The sequence below is a fragment of the Bos mutus genome, chromosome 16, assembly GCF_027580195.1.
Source record: "Bos mutus isolate GX-2022 chromosome 16, NWIPB_WYAK_1.1, whole genome shotgun sequence".
In the NCBI taxonomy this organism is placed as follows: domain Eukaryota; kingdom Metazoa; phylum Chordata; class Mammalia; order Artiodactyla; family Bovidae; genus Bos; species Bos mutus.
Window position 1 is genome coordinate 63,388,826 of NC_091632.1, and position 7,883 is coordinate 63,396,708.

At 41.2% G+C, this 7,883-nt stretch overlaps 1 pseudogene; it reads right to left on the bottom strand.

Moving 5' to 3' along the window:
• Window positions 1-2,345: 2,345 nt before the first annotated feature.
• LOC138991207 (cofilin-1 pseudogene) lies at window positions 2,346-3,318 on the bottom strand (annotated as a pseudogene).
• Window positions 3,319-7,883: the final 4,565 nt, after the last annotated feature.

A 7,883-nucleotide genomic window follows, 5' to 3' on the forward strand; every position in this document is an offset into this window, starting at 1 on the left:
CAACATCTGTTGTATCATAGTAAAAGCTAGAGAATTCCAGAAAAACATCTGCTTCATTGACAACACTAAAGCCTTTGACTGTGTGTATCACAACAAACTGTGAAAAATTCTTAAAGAGATGGGAATTCCAGACCACCTTACCTGCCTCCTGAGAAACCTGAATGCAGGTCAAGAAGCTACAGTTATAACTGGACATGGAATGATGCACTGGTTCCAAATTGGGCAAGTAGTACATCTAGGCTATATATTGTCACCCTGCTTATCACCCTGCTTACTTAACTTACATGCAGAGTACATCATGCGAAATGCTGGGCTGGAAGAAGCACAAGCTGGAATCAAGATTGCTGGAAGAAATATCAATATCCTCAGACATGCAGATTATACCACCCTTATGGCAGAAAGCGAAGAGGAACTAAAGAGCCTCTTGATGAATGTGAAGGAGGAGAGTGAAAAAGCTGGCTTAAAACTCAATGTTCAAAAATCTAAGATCATGGCATCCGGTCCCATTACTTCATGGCAAATAGATGGAGAAACAATGGAAACAGTGAAAGACTTTACTTTCTTGGGCTCCAAAATAACTTCAAACAGTGACTAAAGCTATGAAATTAAATGAAACTTGTTTCTTGGAAGAAAAACTATGACAAATCTAGACAGCGTATTAAAGAATAGAGACATTACTTTGCTTACAAACACTCATCCAGTCAAAGCTGTAATTTTTCAAGTAGCCAAGTATGGCTGTGAAAGTTGGACCATAAAGGAGGCTGAGTGCCGAAGAATTGATGCTTTTAAACCGTGGTATTGGAGAAGACTCTTGAGATTCCCTTGGACTGAAGATCAAGCCAGTTAATCCTAAAGGAAATCAGTCCTGAATATTCACTGGAAGGACTGATGCTGGAGCTGAAGCTCCAATGCTTTGGTCACCTGATAAGAAGAATCAACTCACTGGAAAAGACCCTGATGCTGGGAAAGAGAGAAGGCAGGAGGAGAAGGAGACAATAGAGGACGAGATGGTTGGATGGCATCACCAACTCAGTGGACATGAGTTTGAGCAAGCTCCAGGCGATAGTGAAGGTCAGGGAAACTTGGTGTGCTGTAGTGCATAAGGTCCCAAAGAGTCAGAGACAACTGAGCCACTAAACAACAGAACATTACTAAGGTAATCAGTATTGTTGGTACTGATCAGATTACTAGATCAAGTTGGATATGGCTTTTATCATTAACCCATTTTTCAAATATATCTAAGGACGTAAATAGACTTACTCAAAGATATGCACCAAAGCACTGGAATGAAAGCTAGGACTCTCAAACCTTCACTTAGTGTGAGGTCTGGGAATCTGGGTAAACAACTTCAAGGTGTCACATCCAATTGAATCTTCTTGATCAATAATGCTTTGCTAGGGATCTAAGTTCCTGATACTAGAGTTGTTTTTCTCTTGATGATTTGAAGATGTTCTCTTTTTCTTTGGCTTTCAACATATTGACCATAGTATATGTAAGTGAGGATTTCTTTATGTTTACCTTATTTGGGATTCAACGAGTTTCTTTAGTTCAGTTCAGTTACTCACTCCTGTCTGACTCTTTGCGACCCCATCGACTGCACCACACCAGGCCTCCCTGTCCATTACCAACTCCAAAGCTTACTCAAACTCATGTCCATCGAGTCAGTGATGCCATCCATCCATCTCATCCTCTGTCGTCCCTGTCTCCTCCCGCCTTCAATCTTTCTCAGCATCAGGGTCTTCTCCAATGAGTAGTTCTTTGCATCAGATGGCCAAAGTATCAGAGTTTCAGCTTCAGCATCAGTTCTTCCAATGAATATTCAGGACTGATTTCCTTTAGGATGGATTGGTTAGATCTCCTTGCAGTCCAAGGGACTCTCAAGAGTCTTCTCCAACACCACAGTTCAAAAGCATCAATTATTCGGCACTCAACTTTCTTTATAGTCCAACTCTCACATCCATACATGACTACTGGAAAAACCAAAGCTTTGACTGGATGGACCTTTGTTGGCAAAGTAACATCTCTGCTTTTTAATATGCTGTCAAGTTTGGTCATAACTTTTCTTCCAAGGAGCAAGCATCTTTTAATTTCATGGCCTCACTCACCATCTGCAGTGATTTTGGAGGCCCCCACCCCCACAAATAAAGTCTCTCTCTGCTTCCATTGTTTCCCCATCTATTTGCCATGAAGTGATGGGACTGGATCCCATGATCCTAGTTTTCTGAATGTTGAGTTTTTTTTTTTTTTTTTTTTTTTTTTAAATTTTAGGTCCCTTACTGGTCCTGCTTCCATGAGTGGCTGTGACCAGAGGAAAGGGGGAGGGGAGGCAATTCCCAGGGAGGGTCCTCTCAACAGCATTCCATTTATACACAGAACTAAACAGACAAGCACAGAGTCACTACTGCAGTTAGAAGTTGGCAGCATGGGAAAGGGGAGGAATAGGCGGGGAACTGGGGTGTCGTTAAAAAAAATACAGGCCCCCCCCAAACAGGGGTTCCTGGGGGGGGAACTTGGTCTGTTTCAACCCAAGAGGAATCAAGATCAAAAGCGGTTTGGGAAGGCCAGAACCGTCAGGGGTGGAGGGAGGAGGAAGGTCCAGGGGGTCGGGGGGGCTGTTTGGCAACTGGGGTGAAGGGACTGCCCTCCCCCTGCTGGGATTCCCCCCAGCCCCTCCGGTCTGGCAGGAAGGGGGCAGCCTGCAATTGGGCAGGTCTGGGGCTGCCAGATGCTCCAGGCAGGGGGCTGGAGGGGGCTCACAAAGGCTTGCCCTCCAGGGAGATGACAGCGCTGCCCCCAGCTTCTCTGCAAGGGTGCAGCGGTCCTTTCCTCGTAGCAGTTTGCTTGTAATTCATGCTTGATTCAGTTTCTTCTTGATGGCATCCTTGGAGCTGGCATAGATCATTTTGCTCTTAGGGGTGCACACTCAGGGGCCCAGAAGATGAACACCAGGTCCTCCTTCTTGCTCTCTTGGTCTCGTGAGGTTGCATCGAGAGAGGGCGAGCGGCAGTCCTTGTCTGGCAGCATCTTGACAAAGGTGGCATAGGGGTCGTCTACCGTCTGGCCCACGCCACCCACCAGGATCTCCTTGCCCTCCTCCAGGATGATGTTCTTCTTGTCCTCACTCAGGCAGAAGAGCACCGCCTTCTTGCGCTTTCTTCACTTCCTCTGGTGTCGATTTACGCACTTTCATGTCGTTGAACACTTTGATGACCCCATCAGAGACAGCCACACCGGAGGCCATGTTTCCGGAAGCGAAAAGGCGATAGCTAGGAGAGCCTACAAGACGAGAGGCGCTGCAGCTGCTGCGGGATCCGACTGAACGCGCCTCTCCGGCCCCTTCCGTTTAGTACGAGCCGCACAATCTGAATGTTGAGTTTTAAGCTAACTTTTCACTCTCTTCTTTCACTTTCATCAAGAGGCTCTTAAGTTCTTTGCTTTCTACCATTAAGTGTGGTGTTATCTATACATCTGAGGTTATTGGTATTTCTCCCAGCAATCTCGATTCCAGCTTGTGCTTCATCCAGCCCAGAATTTCTCATGATGTACTCTGCATATAAGCTAAATCAGCAAGGTGACAATATACAGCCTTGATGTACTCCTTTCCTGATTTGGGACCAGTCTGTTGTTCCATGTCCAGTTCTCACTGTTGCTTCTTGACCTGCAAACAGATTTCTCAGGAGGCAGGTCAGGTGGTCTGGTATTCCTATCTCTAACTAATACAATATTGTAAAGTTTAAAAATAAAATAAAATTAAAAAAAAAAAAATTAAAAAAAAATAATAGAATCAAGCATTAAGAAAATCCAAAAAAAAAAAAAAAGAATGTTACACAGTTTGTTGTGATTCACACAGTCAAAGGCTTTGGTGTAGTCACTAAAGCAGAAGTAGAAGATGAGTTTCTAGGATGTATTAATAAATTTGTTTTCATAAAGCTTGGGGGCATTTTCAGTAATTATTTCTTCAAGAATTTGTTGTGTCCCTTTCTTTCTTCTCCTACTGAGACTCCTTGTTATGCACAGGATGATATGCTTGGTGGTGGCCCTGAGATCTCTGAGGCATTGTGTAGCTTCTATTTTTTTCTCCATGGTGTTTAGACTGGACAAACTCTCTTAGTTCATCACTAAGTCCACTAATTCTTTTTTAATTGATCTCAAATCTGCTGTGGAACTCATCTACTGAATATTTCATTTTAGATACTGTGTTTTTCAACTCTAGAATTTTCACCTGGTATTTTTAGTAGATCTGATTTCTTTATCAATGTTCCCTATATATTCAATCTTTGTCAGTATATTCTCCATGGGTTCTTTAATACTGATAATAGATGTTTTGAAGTCTTTGTCTGGTACATTTAACTTGTAGGACTTCTCAATTTGTTTGTTTTTTTTGACTGCTTTTTTCCCACTGTGAGTATGGGTCATATTTTCTGCTTTATTTGCATGTCTCATAATTTTTTATTTGGAAATTGGACATGCAAAATAATATATTACAACAACTCTGGTTCTAATTTTTCCTCTGAGGGTTTTTTTTCTTCAGTTCAGTTGCTCAGTCGTGTCCAACTGTTTGCGACCCCACGGCCTGCAGGATGCCAGGCTCCTCTGTCCATCACCAACTCCCAGATCTTGCTCAAACTTACGTCGGTGATGCCATCCAACTATCTCATCTTCTGTTGTCCCTGTCTCCTCCTGCCTTCAATCTTTCCCAGCATTAGGGTCCTTTCCAATGAGTCAGTCTTCCCCTCAGGTGGCCAATGCATTGGAGCTTCAGCATCAGTCCTTCCAATGAATATTCAGGACTGATTTCCTTTATGATTGACTGGTTGGATCTCTTTGCAGTCGAAGAGACTCTCAAGAATCTTCTCCAACATCACAGTTCCAAAGCATCAATTCCTCAGTGCTCAACTTTCTTTATGATCCAACTCTCACATCCATACATGACTACATTTTTTCTTGTTGGGTTTTTAATTTTTACTTCCTTTTAAATTAAATGAACGTTTTCTTAACTAGCATGGATTTACCCAGCAGAAACTATCATTCCGTCATGTGGGGTTGTGGTCTGTTTCTGCTCATATTTTTTTTAATGTTCAATTCTATTTTCGGACTGGTTTCCTAGAAGTAACCCTGGTATCTCACAGTTTTGTGGTCAGTCAGTGGCTGTTCACACACTGTGCTCAAACACATCTAGTCTATGAGGCTTTTACTCTCTGTTAGTGGATCAGTGTTTGGTTCAGGGAATGCATTCCAAATATGGGCAGTTTTCAAGTCTGCCAAGTTCTTACTTTCTGTAGAGCCCTCTCAGGTCTCCACTTCATAAGTACATGGGCTTCGAGTCAGGGATGTGTGGAATGCTTATCAAGGTCCTCCAAGGCTATGTAATTTCCAGAATCTCCTGTCTCATCCTCTGATATTCTACACACATCCCAACAAGGGCTTCAACCTCAGCTTAGAAGAGCGCAGGCTTTTCTCATTTGCTGCTGGGTATGGGTTTTCCTTCTTTTACTCTAAATCCAAGTCAGCCCTTCCACCAGTAAAGCTGCTGGTTTTCACAGACTGCTTTGGGAGATTTAGTGATTGTTTTTGTCAACTTTGCTTCACTTTTAGAGTTGTTTTAGGGAGAGAGGGTTTGTTTGTTTATTCATTCCTCCACATCTGAAGTTCAACCTCATTCTTGACATGAGAATCATTCTCTTTTTAAGAGATTTTACAGCCTTATCATTGGTTAACTTGTGGCAGAGGGCATCATTTCTTGGCAGGTGGCCATCCATGACTACCCAGGGACAAATGGTCAGATCAGGCCAGTATCATCTTAACATGAGTCTAGTAAGGAAAGAATGGGCCTAGCATTACAGTTTTATAATGTGTTAAAGACAAACATTGGCTAATCAATTCCTTATTTCTAAATTACCTGTATGGTCTCTTAATTGACAATATTTTTCAACTGCTTTTTAAGGCATAGTCAGAAAGTCAATGAGAAAGATTAATCTTTTACTCTCATGGAGCTGGCTTCCTAGTTAGGAATACAGAAAATGCCTAAGGAAAAATGTCTTCAGAAAAGAAACACTTGAACAAGCATGAATCAGTGAACCTAAATTCAACCCCACTTGTGCTATGGGGACTAGCACACATTATTTTTCAAGAGAAAAGTCCTCAGGGTCCCACTGTTTTTTGAAAAGTCAACAGAATCTTTATACAATATCATTTAAAAGTGCATGATGCATGAACAAAGAGTAATTCCAAGTATATCAAGATAGGGTGAGAATTTGCCTTTTTGCTTGGTTTTCCCTATTGTGCAACTGCTCACTATCTCTAGCTAAACAAAGTGTAGAGTTTAGTTCTGTGCTGCTGTTCCTCCATGTGGACCATGCTGGTGACTTGAGGGAGGTCTAAATTTAGCTCTTGTGTTCCATTAGCAATATCTAAGCTTGAGATTTATGATTTACTGGACTTAAACCCTCAACCTAACATTATGAGACAGGAATCTTAGGTCATTTTTTAAAAAATCATGTATACCTTTGCCACTTTAGCTTTATTATTTTTAGTTACATCTCTGTTTTTCCTTTTTTCTTAAAAATAAAATGGTAAGAACACATCTAGAAAATGATGGCTTCTCTTATGAGAGATTTTCTGTTTCTTCATAGTATGATATGTTTATAATTATGATTTATGGTAAATTTATAATTAAGATGCCTTATAAAAAGTAAAAATTCTATTTATCAGCTTAAATCTTTAGGAATAAAAAATTGAATGAGGGAGATATGATGTATTCTGATCATCCCTTGGGCTGACATATTTATGAAACAAATTATTATGCCAGAAAGTTAGCATAGCATAGAATTGGCCTGGAGGTAAAACACTAAGAAAGAACTTTTAAACGTGGCCATTAAAATGTCCTTGTATTAAAGTAGAGTTAAGATATTAATCAGATAAAATTCCTGTCCGTTTTCCCCTTCTGAGTAAGAAAGCTGTGTTTGTGCATTACCATGCTATTTCCACTACCTGTGAAGTCTGCAAGCTGAATCATTTGAAAAGAATTAGTCACCAGGTTCAGATTTTTTTCTTTGGCATGTCTTCATTCCATGTTTTGCTATTCCTCCAAAGCATTTTCCCATTCAATGGTGATAAAGACAAGTTTAAGATATATACTACATACTTGAAAGTGACTAGTTTGACTGATGCTTCATTTCTAATCCCCAAAAGACATGACCAGCACCTTTCCCATCTCTTCTGCTTTCAACTCCAGGAAACAAGAGAAATTTCTCAGCTTCCTTTGCCTTTGCCTTTCAATTTCCGATATTCTGTCTTCTCTGCCAGTAATCTTGTCTTCCCATTAAGACAAACCTGTGCATACAACACCTTTTCTTCCCTATAAAACTTTGGGAAAGACTACCAGCCAAAGCTTGTCACAGATGCCAAACTGGTGACCATTTAGACTGATTACATCACCTACTGACAATCAGCCAAAGGAAAAGGGGTTTAATTGCAATGGAAGCAATTAGGTTGGGAATAAACAATTGCTTCACAGGCAGCTTGGACCACATGCACTGCTACTGAGGCCCGTGAGCATAAATCCAATAAAGCCCTCTACACTCAGCATAGCACCTCACCCAGGGTAGCCTATGGATTTAATAAATCTGTCATTAATGAATGGTTGAATGAAGTGGCTAGGTGACTAAAGAATAATGAAACCTCACAGGGAACTATACTCAATATTTGGTAATAACTTATAAAGGAAAAGAACCTGAAGAGGAATACATACATCTATATGTGTATTCATATGTGTGTGTGCTCAGTCGTCCAGTCGCCCAGTCTGACTCTTTGTGACCCCACGGGCTCCTCTGTCCATGAGATTTTCCCAGCAAGAATACTGGAGTGTGTTGCCATTTCTTCTT